The 14,141-nt window shown below is 47.0% G+C and overlaps 1 protein-coding gene and 1 pseudogene across 45 annotated transcripts in view; both read left to right on the top strand.

Moving 5' to 3' along the window:
• Nucleotides 1–14,141, top strand: part of RIMS2 (regulating synaptic membrane exocytosis 2) — a 558,076-nt gene that overhangs the window by 119,318 nt on the left and 424,617 nt on the right. The window lies entirely within an intron of this gene.
• LOC146006095 (U2 spliceosomal RNA) lies at nucleotides 2,618–2,753 on the top strand (annotated as a pseudogene).

Genomic DNA, 14,141 nt, shown 5'->3' with positions numbered 1-14,141 from the left:
TTGAGCAGATTACCCAGCGTTTGCCGTCTGCTGTATGGGAAGCGTTTGTCCAGGGTAATTTGCATTTTTCTGGCATTTTTCTGCAATTTTTTAACCAACTGACTACATTAATGAGGCTGTATAGGGAAACGCCGGTTTGGCTGAGAATCGCCGTTAGGGGCGGCGATTCTCAGCCACGTTGAATAGGGTGACTCGGCGACTCCCCACGAATCCCCATGCATGGCGATTCACAGCAAAAAAACGGCGATTGGCAGGCGAATGTTAAATCTGAATCACTGTGACCAACGATTCAGGACATTGAATACCGCCCTTAGTGTATTTATTATATCATATATGAGAGGAGTCAAAACTGGCCTTTGGAGACTTGCTCCTTGTTGGTCACTTTTTCACATGTGGGTCAATCACCCCGTATGTGTTTTTTGTGTGACGGACAGTGGTGCACCCCCGAGTTATACCTGATTACATTTAACAACAAACAAGAGAAAAGAAACTCATGCCCCTTTCCCACTGCAGCCTTAAAACGGTATTTTGCCGATTTTTGAGGGCAAAATACCGTTTAAGGCTGCAGTGGGAAAGCGCCAGAGTTGAAATACCGTTTAAAGTTAAACGGTATTTCAACCCGTTTTCAGAGCAGGGTTTTGCACGGTAATCTACCGTTTAAGATGCAATGGGAATGCATCTTTAAACGGTAGAGATGATTGCTGATTTTTTTCAGCAATCATCTCCGTGTGTGTACGCTGCCGGGCTAAAAGATTAACCACTTTCAGCCCGCAGCGGGTCCACAGCGTGCAGCGCTGGGCAAGATGTGCCCAGGTGCTGCGGGAGGAGGGGGGTCCCTGCTGCTGCTGAGGGGAGAGGGGGTACCTGTCAGCCTGACACGGCGCTGCCGCTGCTGTATCTCCCCCCCGGCGGCCGCTGCCGCTGCTGTATCTCCCCCCCCGGCGGCTGCTGCCGCTGCTGTATCTCCCCCCCCGGCTGCCGCTGCTGTATCTCCCCCCCGGCGGCCGCTGCCGCTGCTGTTTCTTCCCCCCCCGCGGCCGCTGCCGCTGCTGTATCTCCCCCCCGGCGGCCGGTCCTTGCGGCGGATGTACAGTCAGTGTCGGCGGTCCCTCTGGCGCAGGGGAAATAGTACTTATTTCCCCTGCGCCAGAGGGACCGCAGACACTGACTGTACATACGCCGCAAGGACCGGCCGCCGGGGGGGAGATACAGCAGCGGCAGCGCCGTGTCAGGCTGACAGGTACCCCCTCTCCCCTCAGCAGCAGCAGGGACCCCCCTCCTGCCGCAGCACATGGGGACAGCTTCCCCCCTCTACCCCCACAGCACCCGGGGACAGCTTCCCCCCTCTGCCCCCTCCAAGCTGCCTGTCTATCCTTGTTGATAGATATATATCTATCTATATATATATAGATCTATATAGATATATATATATATATATCTATATAGATCTATATATATATAGATATATATAGATATATATATATATATATATATATATATATATATATATATAGACATAGATCTATAGATCTATATATATAGATATATATATATATAGATCTATATATATATATATATATAGATCTCTATATATATATATATATATATATATATATATATATATATATATCAACAAGGAAAGACAGACCTGACCCATTGTCACAGGCACTAAACGTTTTGAAGAGCTAAAACGTTTTACCTGCAATGGGAATGGTACTTAAATGGCATTTGAAACTGTAATCTGCTGCAGTGGGAATGCTAAATACCATTTAAGATTACCTGTAAACTAAAACGGGTCTGCAGTGGGAAAGCAGCATCAGGTGGGGTGCACGCCAGACTCCCTCAGAATAGTATGCCTTACTGCAAAAACATATTAAGTTAGTTTATTAATTGTCTGTGGTCCCACACATTGTTGCCGACAAAGGGGGAAAGGGGAAAGGGGAAAAGGAAAGAAAAGCAAAGGAATGTAAATACTTCCTGTATATATGCCTTAATTGCGAATATTTTTCTATAACCGGCTGGGTTAAGTGTAGATATTCAAGCTCATTGTAATCAGAAGATTTCTGAAAAATATGTGACCATCATATTTCCTTACACCAGGTCGTGTACCAGTGTTGGTTTCTTTCACTTATCGGATAGTGTTAAGGATTTAATCATAGGTCACCATGATATCTCCGCTGTTTTTGTTTTATTTAAAAAGGTTGGGATTTCTATGCCCACAGAACTTCTGCTGCCCACTCGTCTTGCTTAATGTAAAGGGCGAGGGGAGAGCGAGCCCTGTGCCCATGTATGGTCCCAGAGGGATAGTGTAGAAGGATGATCCTTTTAGACTGATCTCCTGGGAGTCCCCCTGTTGCTTGGTGGCATTGCAGGATAGGCAGTCCAGGTATATCTGCCTTGACCCTCCTTGCATATAGGTAAAGGGATAGTATCAAAAGTATTGTAGGTTGAATTACAAGTATTGGAACCTCTGTGGTACACTGTACCTCTGCTGCACACTCGTCTTACTGAGTTGCATAGAACGAGGAGTAAGAGAGTCCTGTGTCCATTTATAGCTCCAGAAAGATAGAAATAAAAAGTTGGCCCCTAAAACGGGAAATCGGGGTACCCCCCTGTTACCGCTTCTCTGCCTTTTGGCTAAGATCAAGTGTAGTATCTGTTCTTATCAGTGGGTATGGACTGGCCTTTGGTAGAGAATAGAGAAAGGCTGGACTGAGTAGCTGCTCTGATGGGCGGAGGGTGTGGGACCCCTCTTTTTTGCCTGGGAGTGGTGAAAAGTCTGGCTGAGTACCTTCACCTCTGCCTTTGGTAGGAGGTGTTGTTTCCATAAATCCACTGGTAAGAGAGGGGGAGAAACACTGGGCCTAGTAGTTTGACTCTCTTGACGGGGTTCGTAGCCCCCAAAGGATGAGACAGCGAAAGGCTCAGTCTAGTATCCATTCCCAGGGAGCGGAGAAAGGCTGGGACTGAGTAGATGGCTCCTGTTCCAGAGGTTCGTAGCCTCTGATGGGGAGACCGCGAAAGGCCCAGCTTAGTACCTTAACCTTGGGATCGGAGAAACACTGAGACTGAGTAGATTGCTCTTCCGAGGGGGTCGCAGCCCCTAAGAGGGAGTCAGTCGAAAAACCCAGTGGAGTACCCATTCCCATGCCAGGGGCTGGAAAGTGCCCTACGATGGGAGCAGAGAAACACTTGGTCGGACGCTGATCGGTCGGCTGCCTAGGGCCCGAGGCTGCACTGTGCCCCCGGAGAAACTCGGGGGTGCTGAACCTGCACGGGTGATCCCAAAAATCACCTTGCACAAGAAAGCACTTGCACTGCGCACTTCCCCTTAGGTTAGGCTGCACGTCCTTACCTCGTCCTTTTGGATGGGGTAGGACAATTTTTCACACCCCCACCCCGGCCTTCTGGCTGGGGTCTTCCTTTATTATTTATTTAGGTACTCTTTACCTAGAACGGCGCCCGTCGCGGGCATCGCGGGTACATTTATGCCTGCCCGCGACGCAACCGACGCGATGCCCGCGATTTTCCCATTGAAAACCATGTTAAACCTGAAAAATCGCGTCGGTCGCGTCGCGGCCGGCCATAAATGTACCCGCGATGCCCGCGACGCGATGCTCCCGATTTCCCATAGGAAGCAATGTTAAAAGCCGCGATGGACCCGATTTTAGTGTTAAATGCCTCAATCCACCCGATTTGGCCATAGAAATCAATGTTAAATGGGCCACAGAGCCCATTAACCCTTAAATGTCCCCCAAAATTTTTTACGCCACCACACCATCCACGCCAACCCGAAGCGTGGCGAGCGCAGCGAGCCCGCGAGGGGCGGCGGTACGCGTCCTCCGACCTTTTCATGCCCTACTATCCACGTCGGCGTGGAGTTGAGAATAGAATAGTGTGGCGAGCGCAGCGAGCCACCGAGCCCGAAGTGTGGCGAGCGGACGCGGATACCTTCACAGGTAAACGCGTCCCCTCGCGGGCTTCACAGGTGTCCGTGGCCACGCGGACACCTGTGAAGCCCGCGAGGGGACGCGTATAACTGTGAAGGTATCCGCGTCCCCTCGCGGGGCTCGCTGCGCTCGCCACGCTTCGGGCTCGGTGGCTCGCTGCGCTCGCCACACTATTCTATTCTCAACTCCACGCCGACGTGGATAGTAGGGCATGAAAAGGTCGTAGGACGCGTACCGCCGCCCCTCGCGGGCTCGCTGCGCTCGCCACGCTTCGGGTTCGCGTTGATCGTGGGGTGGCGTTAAAAATTTTGGGGGCCATTTAAGACTTCAGGGGGACTATTAGGGCTCTGTGGCCCATTTAACATTGTTTCCTATGTAAAAATCGCGGGCATTGAGGCATTTAACGCTAAAATCGCGGTCAATCTGCCTTTTTAACATTGTTCCCTATGGGAAAATCGCGGTAATCGCGGGTACCCGATTTTGATGTACCCGCGATTTACCCGCGATGCCCGCGATTACCGCGATTTTACCCGCGATGCCCGCGATTTCAATCGTGGGCGCCGTTCTAGGTAAAGAGTACCTTTATTTATTTTCCCTCTCTTCACGTTCGTGCACTTTTACACGTTTTCTGTAGTGTGTCACGTTTTTTAGGTAGTGTGGTCGACCCTTTCGGGCCTTCCATTTCCCCAATGTGCCAAAGCTCTCGCCTTTTGGGGAGAGCTTCGTGCCCCCCGAGGACGACCCCGAGCCGCAAGGCGGAGGGAAGTCTACTGAGGGTGTCTCCAAACCTTCGGGTACGGAGGACCCACCGTCCTAACCCTTCTGGGGGTTGAGGAATGAGGGTCTTTCTAAGCTTCGGCGAAGAGGACCCACCGTTCGATATTTTCCCCTCTTCGACCTTATGGTTGAGAGGGGTTAGGAGAAAAACGGGGCCCGTCTCCTTCGGGAGATGGACCCACTTCGATCGCACGGCCCCCTTTGCACGTGTTTAGGCACAGCACTGGTGGTAGGGAGCACACCTCGGGCTCCTGAGTTTTTTCAAACTCATCTCTTCTCTGCTAGTCAGGGAGGGAGTGTCACATGGCTTTGATTGTATGAGCCATCTAAAGACAAATTGCATTTGCTTAAAAGCACATCCAATCTGCTCCCAATCCCAACTGATCTGACGTGCAGCATGTCAGATCAGAGGATCAATCCTCCAATCTCCCGGGGTCCGGAGATTGTGTGATTGTATGATTGTGTACACATGATGTGCACACAATCTGCATACAATCCATTTTACAATCAATTGAGATTGTATGATTGGGTACAATATCTTTCTGATGTATGGAAACCTTAACCCAGTCAGATGGAGCTCCATCTCCCCAAGCCATAGGTGCCGATTCTGTGGGTGCTCCAGGGCCTGAGCACCCACAGAAATTGATGAGCACCCACGGGCCCAAGTCCCGCTGCTGGGCCTCCATATAAACTTGCTAATTTGCGGCTGCAGCACCCACATCGCCGGAACCGCCACCTGGGAAACAGTATGCCGGGAAGAGTGTATTCTGTCTGCGGAGTATCTGCACCGTGGGGGAATTTATGTACCTGCACTGTGGGGGCATTTATGTACCTGCACTATGGGGGAAATTTATGTACCTGCACTGTGGGGGCATTTATGCACCTGCATTGTGGGGGCATTTATGTACCTGCACTGTGGGGGCATTTATGTACCTGCACTGTGGGGGCATTTATGTACCTGCACTGTGGGGGCATTTATGTATGTGGAACTCTGTTGCCGTAATTGGAATATTGGAGACAACTGTGCTTCATAATATAAATTGGTATTATTTTGTGGCCACACCCCTTCCCCATGAAGCCACTCCTCTATATTTTTGGCTTGAGCACCCACGAGCAAAAACATAAATCGGCACCTATGCCCCAAGTGGGGGCAATCTGGCGAGCTCCATCTGTATATTGGGTATCGGCTGTGATGCACAACCAATGCGCTATATCTGTGTACAATCAGTTCACAGATATGGCTTGTGCAAATTTTTAAATACAGTGGGCGGGATGTACTAAAGGAAAAATGCAGTAAAACAGGGGTTTTACCGCATTTTCCTATGTACCATTACCCATCCGTCCTGTCTCTGCCGGGCAGGGTATCGCCACCTCTGGGTGGCGATACCGTATAGAAACCTATGGGCTTCTATCGCTGCCCGCTGTCCGCGCGACCCCCCCTCCCGTCCTCCATCGATCTCCTCCTCCCCCAGCAGGTGTCACAGCCGGGAGGACATCCGGCAGGGGGGAGGAGGAGACGCTGGAGACACTGAGGGAGTACATATGCGGCAGCATCGCAGCGGCTGGGCGGCGAGGGGCAGCGATGTATATTAATACATCCCAGAGTTTATAGGGTTCTCCTATCCTCCTGCAGGGAAGAACTCCTGCTCCAGGCGCACTGGGCTTTGACTGCATAGTCCCATCTGGACTGTCCGACAGCTCCAAACGCGCACCTGAGCTCAGTTTCAGCAGGGCATCCTTCTAAGTATGGTCACACCAATGGCGTCATTACAGGGGTGCGGGGGATGGTGGTGCTGGAACTGTGTTGTCTGAGGGGGAGACTTCCAATAGTATTTTACCTAGGGCCGACTTGACCCCTAAATTCTCAGATTGGAACATTGGTAATGGTGCCACATAACAGACATAACATTGCATGTTTCCACTCGCACATCATAAATTTGCACTAGGCTGTGACTGAGTTAGGCTGTGGGGGGCAAGGGGCGGGGGGGGGTTGTTGGGTTACAGTAAGTTGAATTGCCCCTGAGCGTATCTCTTACCCTAGTTTGGAGTAGAACTCTTCCTCGCACCCATCCCTACTTACAGGCAGTAAAATGATATCCCGGCTTTCCCTCTTCCTAGATTGATATGCAGAATTATTACAGGAAATCATTGATTTGGGGCTCTAATGCTGGATGCAGTCGGTAATGATGAGTCTGATGGATAACTAATAAAGCATGATAGATTCATTGAAGCAAAAGTTGTTCATTAGTTATAATGTATTTTATCACTGATCTCTAGTGATCCAGTCTCCTGATAGTTAAAGAAATTCCTTCTCAGCGTATTTTGGCGGCTCAGACTCCACGCTCTGCTTAGCCGGAAAAACTAATTGATGTAAATGAACTTACCTATTGAAAAGGCAAAAAGTAAAAAGGTTTTCAGGTTTAATTATTTATTTGTTTAAAGTTGTATAGATTTAATTGGAAATTAATTCTCTAGTTAGTGAAAAGGTTCTATTGATTCGTTATTTGGGGGGGGGGATGCTGGTGTAACAGGCATCGCATCCTAATAAATCATTCTCTAAATTGGAATTTAGTAGCAAGTGATGGTATTCTGTTCATATACTGTACTTTGGTTATTTCCACTTATTATGGGTAATCTGGAACTCTCAGTATTTATTATTGTATGATCTGTATAATTAACTCATATTTGATGAATGTCAGTGCATGATTAGCCGTCTATATAGTATACTGAGGCGCAGGTTCAATTAGCAGCGGGCTGATCCCTTATTAATTACAGATTCACAGTCAGGGCACCTTCGGCCCCAGGCTGCAGTTAACGCTCATTTCTGTGCACACCTCCAGAGAAAGCATGATTCAGGTTCCATCAAACAGGTGCATATGCAACTTTTTGCCATCCTTTCTGTATGTTCCCTCAAAGGGGTCTTTTTCTGAATGTTCCCTCAGATGTGTCTCTTTCTGGATGTTCCCTCAGACGTGTCTCTTTCTGTATGTTCACTCAGAGTTGTCTCTTTCTGGATGTTCTTTCAGTCTTGTCTTTTTCTGGATGGTCCCTCAGACTTGTCTCTTTCTGGATGTTTCCTCAGACCTTCCCCTTTCTGGATGTTCCCTCAGACTTGTCTCTTTCTGGATGTTCCCTCAGACTTGTCTCTTTCTGGATGTTTCCTCAGACCTTCCCCTTTCTGGATGTTTCCTCAGACTTGTCTCTTTCTGGATGTTCCCTCAGACTTGTCTCTTTCTGGATGTTTCCTCAGACCTTCCCCTTTCTGGATGGTCCCTCAGACTTGTCTCTTTCTGGATGTTCCCTTAGACTTGTCTCTTTCTGGATGTTCCCTTAGACTTGTCTCTTTCTAGATGTTCCCTCAGACTTGTCTCTTTCTGGATGTCCCCTCAGACTTGTCTCTTTCTGGATGTTCCTACAGACTTGTATCTTTTTGTATGTTTACGGAGACTTGTCACTTTTTTGTATGTTTCATCAAACTTGTCTCTTTCTGGATGTATCCTCAGGCTTGTCTCTTTCTGGATATTTCCAGAGTTGTCCGCCTCCCAAGTTCAGACCTCACTGAAGAAGAACATCTGCATACACCACAAATGCATGCCCAAAATTTGGGGGCATATCCTCACAACCAGGGGTGTGGTCTATGCTTGCAACACTCCTGTGAGGCCGCACCATATTTTGTCTGCTGTAGGGGCATGGCCAGCACTCTGCGCTGCTGTCCATACCCCCCCCCCCCCCCTGTTTTCCTGATTAGACGCTATCGCGATTTTCGCAGGACTGTTCCGCGAACATAGGGACAGTTGGGATTTATCTAGGCAGATCTGCTGACAGAATCAAGTGCTTCCTTCCAGCTATGTTCCTCAATTAGAAGAAGGAAAATATGATCATGGCTGTCAACACAGACATTTCTAATGCTTGGTACACACTACTCCAGGCATGTCCAAACTATGGTCCTCCAGCTGTTGTGAAACTACAAGTCCCATCATGCCTTGCCACAGTTTTGCTATTAGTTAATGCTAAAAGCATTGACTGGCTCTTGCAATGTCCTCTGTCATCTTGCATATATACATATGAAGAAATATGTCACTGACATAGGAGCGTGCATTGTCAGCGACATAGTGCATGCACACTAGAAGATATAAAGATTTTGTCATTCCGACCTGTCATAATCTGCATAATTGTTTCAAATATCGTCTAGAGCAGGGCTGGGCAACACCGGCCCTCCAGATGTTGATGAACTACACATCCCAGCATGCCTTGCATCAGTTTCAGCATGGCCACATAGCAAAACTAATGCAAAGCATCCTGGGATGTGTAGTTCATCAACATCTGGAGGGCCGGTGTTGCCCAGCCCTGGTCTAGAGTGTACCCAACTTAAAAAGTCGTTTTTATATGTAAGAATTCTAGCAATTTATCTATCTCCAGTTTGCAAATAGAACGTCCTGTCCATCTTTCTTGTGTGTCTATATATAGTTCCGTTTCACAGCGATAGAGAACTTCTCTGACCTGCAATGTCAGTGGCATTTATTGATCTTGTTAATTAGTGTTATGTTAAATGATGGGTCATACACTAGTCAATCTTTGCAAATCCCCTGTTCCGGTGACAGGTGTGTATCAGTCCAGTTAAGGTTCTTTGAGTACATTTAGGCATTATGGCACAGCGGGGGGATGATATCAATATTTAATCAGCTAGATTCAACTTCAGTTGCTGGAAACCAGTGCCGGCATATATAAATAATGAAGACATTGCGGGTGAAGTAGAAAGCATTAATGGGTTTTCTTTCTGGTAGGCACCTGCTCCGTCACCAGTGGGAAAGTGCTAGGAATACGACAGCCAGCGCAGATCTGTGCTTTGGAAGCACTTGTGGGAATAAACAGGAAATAGAGATATATTTTTGTTAATATATTACATTTAAAAAGAAAAAAACAACAAAATCAGCTGAAACTTTTTATATGAAAGGTTAATTCACTCTGTGGATGTTTTGGGTCAATTCCCTGTAGAGAAGAACTTTCCTGCAACGTGGCTTCTGGTACCGTTACCATGGAGGGGGCTGCAAGGAAATTCTGGACTCCAGGTAGAGCAAATATTTCCGCTGCACTTTATTTCATATTTACAAAGGACTTCCTATGCTATCGTTTTCATTTAACGTTTTTTGCCAAGCCACTGCATTTGGTGATGTGTTATGCAGTTTTCTGTCTATGATCATACAGTATAGATGTCTTATATTACATATGTACAAAGATGTTCTAGTACTTTTATTGGTTGTTTTGCAGATGACATGTACTGTACGTTGTCATAACTAGGTCTCATCTGTTTGTACTGAAATGTTGGGGACAGACAAACCAGGCACTGATAAAGGGAACAGAGGTACCGTTTGCCAGTTACCAAGCAGATTAAAGTGAGAGGTATAAAGAAATTAGACTGTTTAGTTTGTTTATTAGTCGTCTAAAAAGCTAGCACTCTAAATCTGCTTGATTTGATATAAGGGGCTGACTTTTACAGGGGTGGTAGATATACCACCCCTGGTATATCTACGTCAGGTTTCACTGTACCTGGTATACCTGTATGATTTTATAGTCTGTGCATAATGAATTATGGGCACATAAAGCTGCGAATGGTGAATGTATAGGTCGGTATCTGGTCGACAATGTCAACAATCACTAAGTCGTCCACTCATGGTCGACAGTGAGTAGGTAGACACCTAAAAATGGTCAACATGCTGTAGGTCGACAGAAGGTCAACACAAACAAAAAGGTAGACATGAACATGTTCGAAACATGAAAAGGTCAACTCAAGTTTCTTCATGATTTTTTTTTCACGAATTATTGATACTTTACCATCCCATTGGACATGGAGGGGAAATATAATAGTGTGCTGCGGCCATGCGAGGGAACGTAGTACACTTATCGTCGACATAGACAACCAAAACATGAAAAAATTGTGTCAACTTTTTCATGTTCCAACCATGTTCATGTCAACCTTTTGTGTGTGTCAACCTTCAGTCACGGTCTACCTAGAGTATTTCAACCATTTTTAGGTGGTGACCTGCTCACTGTTGACCATTAGTGGACTACCTTGTGATTGTCAACCTAGAAATTGTCTACCATATATACCAGAACTGTGTGGGTCAGTGATGGAGAACAACCCAGGTTGCCTAAAACGCACTGACAGTTATTTTTGCATAATATAATTAACGCACCACACACACACGCGCGCACACACACACAAACACACTTATACACGTTTGACCATTGTTATTATAAAAGACTCATTGTCATTGGAGAACAAAGAACAGTTTTTTTCTTCCAAGAATATTCTCATTAATAGAAGTATATAGTAGTAATTGAAAGTAATGAAGCATTTTGAGATGTATTATCATAAGGCCTGGAAACTGTCCTTCCCCAAATAACTTTTAATATATTGGCTTCCCCATGCCTTCATGTAGCGTTTGTTCTTTGACATGAACTTAGCACTGTAATATTTAGTTTAGATCAGGCATGTCCAACGTTGGCCCTCCAGATGTTTTGAAACTACACATCCCAGCATGCTTTGCAATAGTTTTAGCATTCTCTAATAGCAAAACTGTGGCAAAGCATGCTGGGATGTGTAGTTTCACAACATCTGGAAGGCCAACGTTGGACATGCCTGGTTTAGATGTAAGGGGTATTCCCGTAATAACTGCCCAATGTAATATACAGACTTAGGGTGGGATGTTCTAACATCCGCCGCCCTTTCCACCCCTCTCCGCCAGCTACTGCATTTTTACTAATCGCATATGTACTAACATACATGATTAGTGACTCAAGGGACAGCTCTTGCGATAAGAGCTGTCCTTTGCGATGCAGCGCCGTTCTGGGTCTGAGACCCGGCAGTCCCTCTGCGCATGGCCACGGGGCATACTTGGAGGGGTCCGTGACGGAGCTGCCCCAGTGGAGGAGCTTTAGTGCATGCGAAAATGCGGTACAAGCCCTGATAACGGGGTTTGTACCGCATTTTCGCTTTAGAGCATCTCCCCCTTAGTATTTAAGCACAGTGATACTTTAGCCAATGCTGTAGGTTGGGGAATTCTACCTGCACTGGCATTGTGTCTAGATTTAGGTTAATGATAAGCGGTGACTCTCACTTAGCTTGGTACAGAATGTCAGTGATCTGACTTAACACTGCGTGTACCTCCTGCAAACTGTATACACAGCAGAGTCTACTAGAAACTACTTGTGGGATGTGCTAGATCGCAATTATACAATTTGAATATTTAGGGAGACATTGGGGTTTATAGTCTATCGGTTCTATATGACATTGGCCTCCCCTCCTCATAATTAAACATTTTCAGCTCCAGGCCCATTACGTCCTTAATCCAGCCATGGGCACAGTGGGTCTACCCTGGCCCTGCTTATGACTGAAAGGGTCAGACCTGGGTTGATTAGTCCTAAGTCTGCAACCCTGCAATTGACCAGGTTTATTCCATGGACTTGCAACTTAGGTCAGTGGCTTATGTGTGACTTGGGTCTTTATGATCTGTGCCACGACTAAAAAGAGTTTTCTGTTGCCATATCTCTCAGAGTTTCCTCTACCGTGGTCTTCCTCTGAACTATCCAGGTTGCAGTTCTACCCTGATAACACGACATTGTGCTATGCCTTACTCACGGGAGTTTTTCTGCTGTAGAAGGTGACTGTCGGTATGAAGTTTGTTTCACAAGTAAAACAGATGAGGCCAGTATCCCCTCCAACAGTACCGATTTAGGTCTGTACGGGCAAATAAAGACTGTACCTAATGTACCGATTTATTGGCCCGACACTCCCCCTGGCTCCTGTCAATCAATGCTGTGCTCTCCATAATTTGTCCCGAATCCTCCTCCTGGATCCAGGCTCGGTGTCAGCCACTGGTGCGCCGTTCTCCCCTGCCCAGCAACCGTTCCCAAGAGTGCATTGTGGGTGGTCCCATGCCGGGCCAGTGTGTGATGCGTCATAATGTCATGACGTCGCGCACTGGCACCGCAGACCCTGCGCACTCAGGGGAAAGTACTGTCAGCAGTGACATCCTTCTGGGCACGAAGCTGCCTGAGGCTGAGCAGTGTGTGGGGTGTGGTGCCCAGCGCATGACGGGGGGGATTGGATCATCAGATGAGACAGTGAGGCAAGCACTGCAGCAAGTAAGGTGGCTGCACTTACTGATTCAATAATATTCACCCTCCAACTTTACCACTGAAAGTATAGGAAAGGAGGCTTTGCCACGCCCCCTTTCCGATTGAGTACCAAATTCTTCCCCTCAGATGTTGGAGGGTATGTGCCAGATGTAGCAAGCTTCAAAAAGTTATAAAGTGGAGAATGATCGACAATCTTTTTGAGAGATGTATCTTAGCCAGGGTTGCCGACTTTTGAAAGCTCTTCTCCGGGAGAAACCCGGAGAGGAGACTTTCAGCAGGAGTTCAGGGGCGTGGCTTAAGCGTGACATCATTAAGCCACGCCCACACAAAGGAAAATTACCCGATTTGTCTAGCTCCATGGAGAGGGCGGGGCTAAATGGCGCAATGATGACACTTTAGCCCCGCCCCCTACCCGGAGATTGGCAGATAAGGTTATTTAAACACCACGGTCAGGGGGGAGCGGGGGTCCCCCAGAATCCAGGAGGATTTCCCACCTTTCCGGGGGACTGGGAGGGTGACCCGATTTTCGGGACCCTTCCGGCCATTCCGGGAGGGTAGGCAACCCTGATCATAGCACTGGTTTGGATTGACAGGGTTTGTAAATGACCTCAGTACTTCGTTTATACCGTACTTTCAAGCCCATTCTGTTCTATGTAATCCCTTTTCTAGTGCTTATTAAGGACTTCAATTTTACCACTGAATGATTTTACAGCACAGATCTCAGTGTGCGGACTTGTGTCCATTGTGTTTATGGCTGGTGATAAATGGAGGTGATGTTCCATAAGAATAAATCATCCATTGTTTGAATAAAATAGAACTTCAGATATTAACGTCATGGGATCCTGATACACTGACCTCACCTTCGTTTCAGTAAATATGTTCCTTTGACTCACTGTTTGTTAGTACATTACAGAGCTGTTTATGTGAATGGAAAATGCAATCTAGTCTTTCAGCCATGTGTGAATAATACAGCAATACAACATATGTTCTGTTCCTGATGCAGTGACTGAGCTATGTCTGCGTATTCATACTTAGTTCTTGGAACCTCCAAGGCCAGCTATATATACGTGTGTGGCACTGCTAACGTGTTATGAACTTTCCTCTCATATTAAGTGAAGAAGTCACGTTACTCTGCCTTGCCCTAAACCACAGGGTCGCCTACCTTTTGGTGTGTTGGTTAATGTCTAGATCAGCGGTTCCCAATCTTTTTTTCTCTCCCATACCCCTTGATTAGGCTTTTCATAGATGAGTACTCCCTTGTCTCAATTCAAAATA

The sequence above is a fragment of the Crinia signifera genome, chromosome 5, assembly GCF_055691185.1.
Source record: "Crinia signifera chromosome 5, ASM5569118v1, whole genome shotgun sequence".
NCBI lineage: Eukaryota > Metazoa > Chordata > Amphibia > Anura > Myobatrachidae > Crinia > Crinia signifera.
This window is presented reverse-complemented; position numbering and strand designations above follow the sequence as displayed.